This window comes from Callorhinus ursinus, unplaced genomic scaffold (genome assembly GCF_003265705.2).
Source record: "Callorhinus ursinus isolate GAN/ISIS: 27379988/994484 unplaced genomic scaffold, GSC_fseal_2.0 scaffold37, whole genome shotgun sequence".
Lineage (NCBI taxonomy): Eukaryota > Metazoa > Chordata > Mammalia > Carnivora > Otariidae > Callorhinus > Callorhinus ursinus.
Window position 1 is genome coordinate 11412603 of NW_027397099.1, and position 13342 is coordinate 11425944.

General features: G+C 40.0%; 1 protein-coding gene across 10 annotated transcripts in view; it reads left to right on the forward strand.

The window, feature by feature from the left end:
- Window positions 1–13342, forward strand: part of CDH8 (cadherin 8) — a 353942-nt gene that overhangs the window by 315917 nt on the left and 24683 nt on the right. The gene's annotated exons all lie outside the window — the stretch shown is intronic.

The window sequence follows — 13342 nt, forward strand, 5'->3', positions numbered from 1 at the left end:
ACATGACTCAACTGAGCCATTCTCTGTATTTATGGAGGTGAGATATCCTCAGGGCTGCTGTGAACAGTTTTGTGAGCTGTTCCCCGTGCAAGGTTCCTGGCCCTGGGATGAGCAGCAATTGAAAACCAGTCCATTCTCCGCTTTGAGAAGCTATGACCCCAGCAAAGTCTTCTTTCTCTTATTTTCAGAAAGGCCTCATTTCATCACCAAGCCCTTGAACCCTTTGAGGCTGTAGCTGCCCAAAGGTGAATCCATCTTTTAATTCATACAGATGCAACCTTAGGCTAGCAGCAGCCTGAGACCCCTATGGGTCAGCCTGGATAAGTCCCCACTTTCCACAGAGGCAAGCCACTTGATTGACAGCTCCATCACACTCAGAAGAAATATAGGAAGGTCAGTTTTAAAAAAGAGGTAGGTTGGAAGACTAAAGATTACAGACAGGATAAGAAGATGAGAGTTGCAAATAGGCCAGTCGCATCAGTGCTATGAATGACCTCAGCAGAGGGATTCCTTCACTTCCCTTGGGAAGCTTCTCAGTAAAGAATGACTCTCCCTGTTCAGAAAGTTATGAATTGCAGTTGTCTATTATGTGACTTACATTGCATTACATTGCAATATGTCATTGTGAGATGTGACATAATATAATGTAAGTGACAGGCAGCTAAAATTTTATAGCAAGAAAACTTTTTTTTATATCCAAGATCTGCTATCAAATTTGATAGCAGCTATCAATCCATTTTTTTTTCCTGCAGATAGATCAAAAATTTGATGTTCATGAAAAGCAGGTCATTTTGAAACATCCACAAACACTTCAGTGCCTGCACAACTCAGTTACCATAAATCAGTTAAAAAAATAAAACCAAACATTCTAAAAGCTGCATTAATCTTGACTCAAGTTCTTGCTTTCCATGAGTAGTGCAGTATTATTTTAGGTTGTGAGTTTAGTTTTCTTCTGGATATCACAAAGAAGTGATGATCAAATAAATTATTTTAGTGCCCAGATCAAACCAGTGGTTCACAGCCGAGGGTGACTTTGCAGTTTAAGAGCCATTTGGCAGTGTCTGGAGTTGTCAAAACTGGGGAAGTGGAGGGAGATTACTGGCATCTAGTGGGTACAGGTCAGAGATGCTGCTAAACATCCAATGACGCATAGGACGGCATCCACAAGGTCATTCTGTTGAATGTCTTGGCAATGCCTCTGATCCCAGAGGTCACTGTTTAAGTAAATTGGCCTAAATACGGTCATGACCTAGTCCAAAGGTGGCCCAAGTAAAATTCTGATGAATCTAGAACGAGTTTCTTCCATTCGCTCCATCCTCAAGACAGGCCATGGTAATGCATTATTTAAATATTCACCCAAATCGTTTGGGCCTAAGGGGCACTTAAGAGAATCTCCTTGCACATCAAAATTGACTGGGAATGTCATCTACTAACAGACTCACAGAAGGTTCTACAAGGAGAAAAAAACCCAGATTTTTGAGGTCTAATCCTTTCTCTAGCCTAAGTCTATCTTTGAGGGTCTTTGTAGAACATAGGTGAGGGATGGGGCCAGACACACTGTCCATTTCCCATCTCCTCCTCACTACAAATATGACAGAACCCAAGATAGAATTTGTCAACCAATGATGCAAAAGGCTCCTTCTAGGAGTAAATTCATTTGCTATGATGAGTCATGCCAGGCAAAGACCCAGGAGAGTCAATACTGCCCTTGTTAATACTCACTATGGAGCGTGGACAGCTTCCTCAACCTTCCCCTTTGCTTCCAGACAGGCACTTCTGAGAACAAAGCAGACAGTAATCCATTGTCAGTGTTTATGTGAAGCTGACAAAGAACTCTCACTATCTAGGATTTTCATCTGTCAAGATGCAGAGTGGCACTAGCGAAAAGAACATAGGTTTTAGATTATGACCGATCCAAATAGGAATCCTTGCTCTGCCACTTACTAGCTCGGTGTATTTGGGTCCATTATTTAAGGTCTGCATGCTTCTGTTGCTTTATTTGTGAGGTTGGGTTAATAATGCCTATCACAGAAGTGATTTTAAGGATTAAATGTGATAATGATTTAAAGCATTTACGCAGAGTGCGATACATAATAATAGCTATCATTTATTGACTGCTTAGTAGTATAATTGTAAGAATTAGAGATAATGTGTGTAAAGTGCCTGACATGTGGAGGATGCCCCATATATAATAGCTACTGTTATTATTCAGCTTGAACACACAACCAGAAAAGTCCTGGAAACATTTATAAAATGGGAGCTGGTTTAATTTCACTTCCTTGAATCATACCTCATTTACCTTTTCCCCTTCTTTATGGCAGAGAATCTCCAGGCTGCCTCTGGGATTTCAGTGTTCAACTTTGACACTCAATAAAGTTATTTTACACATAACTCATAACAACAACAGGATCCGAGTGTCTACCATTGCTTTTTTGCGGGGTGTCTCCATTCTGCAGATGAAGAGGCAGAAGTAGGGGCCAGTTAAGTACCTTAGCCAAGGTCAGTTAAACACTAAGTAGTGAATCCAAGACTCAGGTGAAGGCACTCTGCTCCAGAACTCCGTGTGAATCACATAGTTGAGTGTTGCCTAATCAAATCCTTCTTAATAATGGTACCCAGTGATGGCATAAGACAATAACCCTTTAATTTGGTCCCGATTCTGTGCATCAGCAAGTCTTCTGCTGTGCTTACCTTAATAGTTCATCTGGTCTGGGCTAGGCTTAGCGAGTCTCACCTTGGTTCACACACCTGCCTAGGGCTTTGGCTCAGACAATGCGGAACTCATTCGACATGGTTTCTCCTCCTCTAAAAGGTTAATTTGGACTCAGGTGGTGGACAGTTCCCCAGATTGAGAGCAGATTCTTCAGGTTCTCTTGATTCTTAGACTTGGAACTTGTACAATGCTACTTTCACCAAATGCTTTGAAAGTCACAAGGCCAGCCTACATCTGGGGTTGTGAAGAGAGACTCTACTCAGTGACAGAAAAAACAGTAAATATTCTGGGGCCATTTTCTGCAGTGTACAACATCTGCCTTCAGTCCACAAATCCTTTATATTCTTCTCCCATTTGATACATGCTCACCCCTAACCCAGGACTCCCAAGCAACCTCTTACAATTAAAGCATCACTTTGTCATGATCTGTAACAGATCTGGGAGCAGACAACATTCTCAGTTTCAGCTTCTCCCAATTATGAGACTATGAACTGAAAAAGCACATTATCTGCACCCCAGATACTTAACATACATAGTGAATCTCAAGAAAGATAATTGGACTAGAGATTCACATTGAAATAAACTTAGCAGTTTAAACAATAAACTTTTAAAATTTCTTATGATTCCATATATCACCTGGATGATTCTTCTTATCTAAGCTATTTCAGCTGAGGCTCATGGTCTAATATGGCTTCCTAACAATAAAGTTACTTGGCTTAATGTTAGGTGAGCAATAGGGATGATTTTATTAAATGTATCTCATCCTCTATAAGGCCAGCCCACACTTGTTCACATGGTGTTGGTTACAGGATACTAAAAGTGTAGAAAAAATAACACATACCGAGCCATATTTTCTGTTGCCCCATTGGCCAAATAAGACACATGATTAATTCCAGAGTCAGTGTGGGAGGGGATTATCCAAAGGTATAATTAGGGAGAGAAGAATTATTACAGAAATATAAAAAAATATGTAACCAGTCTACTCACTATTCAGCACCAATTTTCTCCAGAGAGATATAAATAAAAGCATTCTACAGAGCAATACAAGTTCAGTTCCTTTTTTTTTTTGGTTGGGGTGGTGGCTTCTAACAACTTGCTGCTATAATTGTTTAGTCTTGTGACTATGGCCAAAATCTCAGGGAAAGCAGAACCTATTCTCCTTCAGTCAAAAATAAACACTTGTTTCTCTTAGCTAGCAACATTAGGACATAACACAACACATGTACACACACACACACAACCACCTGGGGGAATTCCAGAACAGCCAAAAAAGGTGTATGCATACTCTTTCCAGACTCTCCAAAAGGGGAAATACAGAAGAGCAGTAACACAGTATATATATTTTTTTATATAGATAGGTCTGCAGGAAGGAATCCATCAAACTGCAGTAATAATGCAAAGCACGAGTGAGTGACTAAGAAAAATATCTAATGGTCAGGTTTATAGGCAACTTCAGACACTTAGATAAAAATCTCTGATGGGGAGGATCTTCATAGGGCTGGCCATCACATTTGCCTTTGGACAGTGAAATTCACATCAGCAGAGTGACATTCATAAAAACATTGCCTTTTCCCTCCAGATAGGGTAAACTTTCACTGCTGTTTGCCTGGTTGATTCCAGATTTATGCCTATTGTTCTAGCATTATAGCTGTTAATAATGGCCTTTTTTGTTTCCAAAGTATTTGGATGATAAATTATATGGTCATCTAACCTCTAGACTACATTTTTATACCTATGATAGAAAATCACTGATTTTATTACATATTAATAATTTCCAAGTGGATATAAATGTGCTTCCTTTGAACATTACTGAATCATCATCTGCACGGCAGTTTATTCAGTGTCTGTCAGTGTCTGGCAAGGTAGTCAAGAAGGTGGTCAAGGTGGTAATGGAATGTTCATTAAATAGTATTAAATGCATATAAGTTGTGCATTTTTATTCTTATCCAGTATGTTTTCAAAGAGTGTTACGACCAAGTACTATATAAGAAATCTTTCACACATTTTCCTTTTATTCATCCATTCATGCACATTTAACAAATGCTTCTTTTTTTTTAAAGATTTTATTTATTTATTTGAGAGAGAAAGAGCACGAGCAGGGGGAGCAGCAGAGGGAGAGGGAGAAGCAGACTCCCCGCTGAGCAGGGAGCCCAATGTGGGGCTGGATCCAGGGACCCTGGGATCATGACCTGAACCGAAGGCAGATGCCCAACCAACTGAACCACCTGGGTGCCCCACATTTAACAAAGGTTGACTGAGGTCCTGTAACTTACCAGGAACAAATATAGAAAATACAGAGATCAATGTCATGATCTATATCCTCAACAATGCTCTTGGAGTTCTTACTCTATCCTATAATCATTGGTTTGCTTGTCTTAAGTCTAGGGTTTTCAGAGGGCACAACAAGATTATGGACAAAGGGATCCCAATGGATCAGGTAAGAAAAGGGGGGCAATGAAGATTTCTAGAAGAAGGAGACACCCAAGCTTAGTCGTAGAGGGATTACCAGATGGAGAAAGTAAAGACTTAGTGGTGCTTCCATCCAAGAGAACAAAACTGGGAAAGAAAAGATTACAAAGAAGTATAATGTATATATAGGTGCCAACCACAGTGCCTAGTAATGTGAATAGGTAAGTTCAGTTCAGCAATGGCCCAGGTATACCAAAAATAAATGAGGCCCTTTGCCTCATTAGACTCCTTGAGAGTAGAAAACCAATAATCAAGGCAATGGGATGAATAGGCACAGAGAACTTGAACACAGAAAAGAAGCCCTGATGCTCAATTCTGAAAGAGGTAACTCTGGGCTGATTCTTCAAGGAAAGTGTACTTAGCAAAGGTGCAGTACTTACCCAGGTAAGTTGAAGTGGGACTCATCCAAGACAGAGGGAACAGCTTGGCTAGACAGCCATATGTAAAAGGAGGACTATAATCTCACTGACACTACTAGACAATCCAGTGAGAGGGCACATAGGCTTTAGTAACTAAAACTGAGGCTAAAAGGGGACCCAGAGACATTTTGAGGAATTGCAAGGTGGAGGTGGTAAAATAAGAAAAAAAAAGAGATAATCCTTATAATGATTTTGTATACTACAATCAGCCTTGAAGGAGGAGTCCTCGCCTATAATAAACTAGCCCTACTAGGAAAATAAAAAATCCCAGAGAATCCAAATATGAGTTATATAGTTGTATGCATTCTATCTCTTCATTTTCTTGATTGAACAGTGTTCTTAGAATAAACATATGGTCCTGTTAATGAACATGTTATTTGGCACAGAAAAAAAAGAAACAGAAAGACCAAAAGCTAAAGAGATTTATTTCAAATGTTTAATTGACAGCAACTGTAAAGGTATGTGTGCTTATCGAAGGAGCATAAATATTTTACAATTCCCATTCCTGCAACTACTGACCAAACTCTGCAGGTCATATCATGCATATTGTTGAGAATGGTGTTCTTCCAAACCTCATTGTGCTCACGTGAAATAGGAGAGCTTATATAGATGAGAGAGACCATTTTAGAATCATCTATGTGCAAGGAAAAACTTACTTAGCAAATAACTTGCCACCACTGTGCCAAACTGTTCGAAGGTTTCAAAAAGCCAATGACAGAATTTCAACAAAGATCAATAAAGAATCTAACATTCTAGACAAGAGGGAGAAGCATGATTAACCTTCAGAATCTTTCTGTCTCCTTCTCAACAATGCTCCCAAGAGTTAGATCCCTACTTCAGAGACCCTCTTGACCTAGGCAACTTGATCATCTTTAAAATATGGATATTGTGCTACCAAAATGCCAATGTAAATCCCCTATGGCCCATTATTCAGCATATATCCAACATACTTCCTTGTTCCTTATACATCCTGAAAAATGTCAGCTTTAGTGAAATGGTGCTGAGTAAAAACAGCTTACTTGGATAACTAACATAAAAATTAAAACTCCTAGCCACTGATTCAGAAGGCCACCTCAATTAGTGGCTTTTAGAGCATGATTAGATTATTGCATCTCAACTATAACACATATTAGTGGTATGACCTTGAGTAAGTTAGTTATACTCTCTAAAACCCCATCTTTATCTGAAAAAAAAAGCATATTAGTAAAACTATCTTCAAAGAACTTTGTGATTTATGTTTATAAAAATCTTCAGATGGGCCCAATATTTTCTCTGTATCAAATTCCTGGCTATTATTATCATCACAGAAGCAAAAAAAAAAAATCTGCAATCATAATAAACACTAGTATAAGTATTGCTTCTTGGTTTACAAAGCAATGGCTTCACTTTCCCTACAAAGATCCACAAGGAGGGGCGCCTGGGTGGCTCAGTTGGTTAAGCATCCAACTCTTGATTTTGGCTCAGGTCATGATATCAGGGCCATGAGATTGAGCCTGATGATGGGCTCTGTGCTCAGCATGGAGTTTGCTTGAGATTGTCTCTGTCTGTCTCCTTCTGCCCCTTCCCCCACTCATGGTCTCTCTCTCTCTCTCTCAATAAATAAAATCTTTTTAAAAAATTCCATGAGGAGATATTATTAACTTCATATGGCTCAGTAGGTTGACGTTAAGTGATTGCCCCAAGTCTCAAAGCAAACACATGGTAATTCCTTGGAGGAAGTAGGATCCCACCTCAGTGTGCTAGGCACGGTGGGTAGGTTCAAGGGAGGTAAAGGGGCTTGATAGAGTATGGCTAACTTTAATTGTGTGCCTCTTATCAGCCAAGTACTTTATATATCTTATCTCCTTTTAACCTTATGACAGTCCTAAAAAGGAGTTATTACTTGCTCTACCTTGTATTTAGAGAAAGTTCAGTGGTGTGAAGGGATTTTTCCAAGTTTACAGAAGACCTAAGACTCAATCGTCATTTACTCTGATTCTAAAGCCCTTAGTATGTCATTGAGAAATTGTGTTTTGGGTAACAGAGAAAATGCCAGTTTCTTAAACTGTACAATGAAGAGGAAGACCTATCTCCACATTTTGAGGCAATCTGCCAGCCCATGTGTCCATAAAGCTCCATCTGTCCTCTCCCTGCACATGTTTTTCACCCCTTGGATGCTATACTTTAGGCTATTATATTCTAAGGACATCAGAAGTGTGTGGCTTGAGACTGAAGAGGTAGGCAGTCCTCGGAATTAAAAGTAAACATAAGCTCACAGAAGGTAATGCTTCCATCCATCAAACCCTGCAAGCTGACTGAGGGGCTTTGACTGAAAAACTAAGTATAGAGTGGGTTTGGGACATCTTAGGCCTTTGAAAACTTCACTTTCAAAATGATAAGAACCATTGGAATTGATGCTAAGGGTGGCCCATCAACAGAAGGCAGAAAGAAGGAAAATGCTCCTTTTAAATGGGTTGCATTTTCTCTGTCAATCACCCTGAGATCCCTCGGTACAAAGTATTCCCTAGCTGGGGACAGAGTAGAAGGGAATTCACACCATTCAAATCTCAATGTCCCCACTGCCATCTCAATGGAATCATTCTGCAGAAACGCAAACCACAAGGGGATACTAACAGTTACTTTCAGACCTCAGGACTGCTGCGTTGGGGGTTATCCCAGACAGTTAAGTGTATTGCATTTCCTCCAACTGCTCAATGACCCACCAACACCATGAGAAAAGAAGCACTCGAAAAAGAAGCAAAACTCTTCCTTTTTAAACTCCTTTGAAAACAAACTGCTTTGCAGGCAAGTCTGAGCCCTGCAGGAGGTTAGGGGCAGAGAGAGAATTGCTGCTTCTCTACATGCCTTGAGTCCTTCGATTCATAAGTAAAGAAAGCTGGGGTCTTTCGTTAGAGTTTCCAAGGGCACATATGCACTAATTACATGCTTGCCTTGCATCTGACCTGAATGAACAAGATGTCAATTAGTTGCTCTGGCAGAGAGGTTGGCATGATGGAGGTAATGCTGGCATGTGACGTGTGAAAGGAATAAGTAAGCCCAAATAGGCACGTCTCCTCCTTGCTTTTTCCTTTCCTGGTCCAGCATAGTTGGGACATTCCTTCTGGGAAGGGGCTTCAAAGTGTTTGGAACACTTCTGGGGACAGAGAGACATGGATGTAAAGCCCTCTGCGTCCATTTTAGGAGCTGTCAGTAGCCTTATTTGCCAGAAGGGACTGATGGTGTTCCTCACTGTAACATATGGGAACTGCTTGAAATGTTGCATGATAAAAACAAATATGATAAAGCTAAGTGACGTGAAGGGTTAGGAAGGACTCACTGTAGTTCCTGGCGTGGTGATTACACATGCCCAATAAAAGTCATTAGAATTCACTTATGCTAGTAGTATTGTTGTCTCCATTTTACAGATGAGAAGACTTAAAACAAGGAAAGGGTAAGCAATGTACCTAAGGCAGTTGGTTGATCAATGCAAAGCCAGAGTCAAACTCAAGTGGTCTGACTCCAGAATACAAAAGCAAACACATTGTTAATAAGTGTTTCTTACAGTGTAAGATAATGATAGTAACTCCTGGTGGGAAAGTTTGTGTGAGAACTAATGGAGTCGTAAGTATATAACATCTTGTAGGGGGTTTGAGTTGATAGTCTCTTCATGATAATCATCGAGGCCTTCATAATGCCCTTTAAATTCATGAGAGCAATGCTAAAGCTAGAGGAACCCCAGATGCTCAGTGCTACTGCCAAAAAACAGGACTTCTAGAAAGTTACTTAGACTGTCTGAATCCCAGAGTCTTGATCTGTAAAATGGGTAGATGATCACAGCTCCATTCACAGCGAAGATGGTTGGATTAAATCTGTGTAGGCACAGTATATATTCAATAAGGAAATGACTTTTATGAACTCTATGAAATTTGCAACTGAATTTTTTGGCTTTGAAATGGGGTGAAGACAGAATTGCCAAATTTTACTCACAATCACATTTCATCACTTTTTTGTTGTGGCACGAAAGGAAGAGAGAAAATAATTCAGATTAAAATGAATCCATTCCAAGCCATACTATTAAAGGTCATTTAATCTATCCCAATATTTAAGGAAAGTATCAATATCCTTTTAAAGTTTATGGTACCGAGGGGGGGGGGGAAAGAACGATGTACTTTGCATCTAACTGTATGGTTAAGAAGCTGAGGAGCTGGTCTACAGGATCCTACCTAAAACCCACGGTCATTGTCCTCTTCAAAACTGCCTGGTCACAAACATTTTATTCCCTCTTTTTTCAAAAGTTATTTGGTTAAACATAGATTCTGCTTTCAAGCCTCAAAAGGACACCTACGTATATGCAGAAATGTCCTCGTAATTTCCAAGCACACTCTGCCTAACCTAAAATGCATTAACTCTAATAAATATAAAGAAACACAAAACCCCAGCCCTGTCGAGGTCTCCAGCTGTAAGACTTCCAATTAAAAATTTCTCGTTTTCTTTACTCAAGTAACATTTCCAGTGTGGATAACAATTTTACCGCAACAACTTTAATACCATTAATTTGATCTTTCTGCAGAGAGCTTAAAAGTCTACAGAAGACAGAGACGGACTCGAGGTAGGTAGGTGGAAGGTTACCCAGCAGGAGTATCTAGCGATCTGAACATAATAAAGAGAGTGCACCAGAATTAAAGGAACCAGATGAGGGGCATTTACAAAGTAACACTTGAACACAAACCAACTGCTGATTTTTTTAAAATAAGAACTTTGGAATGAGAAAGTGGATTTTCAGTATCTCTTTGGTTTTATTTTCACAGGCAAAATCAAATGGATAGATGAGGCAATCAGTACTGGGAACAGTGCCCTGTACAGAGCAGGTGACTAATATATTTGTAAAATCAGTAATTTGGGCAAAAAAAAAAAAAAATCTTGCTCTCATAGAATGGAGTGAGAAGAATGGATCCATTCCTGCATAAATAGTGATGATTATTTGAATAATTATCTAAACATTTAGATTATTGTGGCGTTTACAGATGTGCCTTTACTTTGGCTTTGAGAAATCAGATTCACAGACAGAAATATTCCAACATGAGTAAGACCTTTTGCTTCAGGGACAAGTAAAGGCTGCACATTCATTTAACATCCCCAAATTAGATAATCTGGGGGGACTAGAACATTCATCTTCCATTCTCTAAACATTAAAGCTTTACTATAGCCTCAGTGCTAGAATCTTCAGATATAAAGTCATTTAAGACATAACCCCTGCCCTTAAAGGAATTTACCATTTGACTCCAGTGAACACAGTAGAAATTAATTAAGCTAGCTTCTTTCTCAGGTGAGAGAACATGTTCTGCTTTGGTTTAAAGCCACTGATTCTAAAATCCGACACTCATCTTCCAAGGGAAGTATGTGTGGAGCAAGACAGACTCATCATCTCCACTGAGGAAAGAGAAAACACAGGAAAGATAAATAATAGTAGTAATAACAACAACAACAGATATCTTTATTGTGCATCTGGTCTCTGTTAAGCCCTTTGTATGCCCTGTCATGTTATCCTCATTATTAGAATGTGAAGTTAGTTATATTATCCCCGTTTTATGTAAAAGGATGCTGAAATTCCAATGTTCTAAAAAGTATTACAGAAGCTGTGTAACACTAAATATAAGGTCCCCTCTTTATCTCTTTGACTTCATCTCCTTTTACTCTGTGATTGTCTTCACTCCTGCTAACCCCCAGTCACAATGACTTCCTTCCTGTTGTACTCATTGAACTCATCCCAGGTGGTCACTGAATTTACTATCCCCTCTCTTGACACATTCCTTTCCCCTCCCCCTGGTCCAGATATCCCAATGATTGACTCCCTCATCATCTGCCTCCAATCTGCTCAGATGTTGTCTTCACCAAGCATACTTTTCTCCACTCTCCTCAATTCCCCAAACTTGCTTTATTTTTCTCCAAAGCAGTCTTCATCTTCTGTGCCAACTCACTGGCCAAGTTCTTGCACCCAGTTTTGCTCTCCAAACTATGCTGGGTAAAAGTTGTAGTTTGTTGGTGGTGTTCTGTTGTTGTTGTTGTTTTTTCCAGACAGGACCCTTTCCGGACCCCAGAGAAAACAAATCCTTTGTTTTCAAATTCTCTCCGTTCTGTGTAATGACTATCTACCAAAACAACAGAAATCACTCTGAATATTTAAAACAGGAAATTTAATACAAGGCAATGGTGACAGAGATGAGAGAAGATGCTGAGAAGCCAAACAGGGGACAGGGAGACAACTTAAAAGATTGGCAAGAGAAGGAAGTCACTACAACCCCGACAAAGAGAGACAAAGGGAAGATGCAAAATTACTGGAACTCAGGGTCTAGAGTGTACTGGAAAAATCAGAATCACAAAAGAAGCCATGGGAAGGGAGGGAAGACTGAAGCCACTGAGGAGGTTCAGCTGCTGCTAGAAATGACCACCTTGAGGTACAGAAGAAGGGAGATGAATAACTTGGAGTTCTTTCCTCCAACCCTCTAATCTCCAGCCACTGTCTCCCATTAGTTGAACCCAGCTGAGCTCTGGATGACACAGCTGTCAGGTCAGCACCTCCTGTGGTACAGAGCAGAGCAACTGACAGTCAGGAAATGAATCTAAGTACAAAGCAGCCAGATAACTGGCATGGTCGGAATGGTGCGTTAGGCTTCAGATCTGTTCTCAGACCTCTTGTGATAGCCCCTCGATGGAACCTGGCTCCCTTATTACCTAGCACATGGCACAGTTATAATGAAAGAAATCTGTGTGATTTTTGCATTTGTCATTATTGTTGTTTCACTGTGTCTGCTGCTAGATTAGAAACTCCATGAAGGCATCTTATCTTTTTATTTCTCTATCTATAATGTCTAGTCCATGGAAAAAACTTTCACAGAGTTCTTCACAATAAATACCTGGCAAATGGATGAGTGAGAGCGAATGATCCGAGTTTTCACAACGAGATTTACACATATTGTGTCATCACACTGCAATCATCTGTTACCGGTTTGAGTTCCATGGTTTAACCTGGTCTTCTAATCCCAGAAAGGCAAGAATGTACAAGTGAGCTCAAGTGTTGAAGCAGGTGTTATTGCTTACTGTCACAGCACCGCCATTCATGCCAAATCTACAAAATCCTACGTATTTGTGGGGAAGTAGGAGGGAAAGATAATAGAGAAGACACAATTCTATGATGGCAGGAACCATCTCTGTTGAACACCAACAGTGTGGTGGTGATCTTATCCTGGAGGGAAGGTATCCTCAAAGATCACTTTACTCTGTGTTTCACTAGCTTTTCAGGAATTACCAACTACTGGCCCTACCCTTCCTCATAGCTGATGAGGGTGGCTGAATTAATGCCTTTTGTAGAGAAGTTGTAGCTGTGCAACAAGAAGATCAAATGGATCTCAAAACTTTTCTATCTGTAAGACCCTTCATGGGAGGACAGCTGGAAATTTTTGACCATGAGCCCAGCAACGATATGAACGGATGCAATGCATGATAGAATGAATAATGTCCGGGTCAGCACCTCTGAAAAAAATACTTAATGAACCCTCAGTGCCCTTGAATACTTTTAAAGAACCCAATTAGTGTATCTTCTGAGGGACCTATCTCTTTTAAGATGCTGGTCAGACAATCCTAGATTGTGGTTGGTGAAAGCATGCCATTCATGGAGATCCAAATTACACGTCAGTGACTACCAGTGTGACACTGTATTTGGGTATAAACACACATTATGTCATCTGCTTCTCATTTAAAGTAT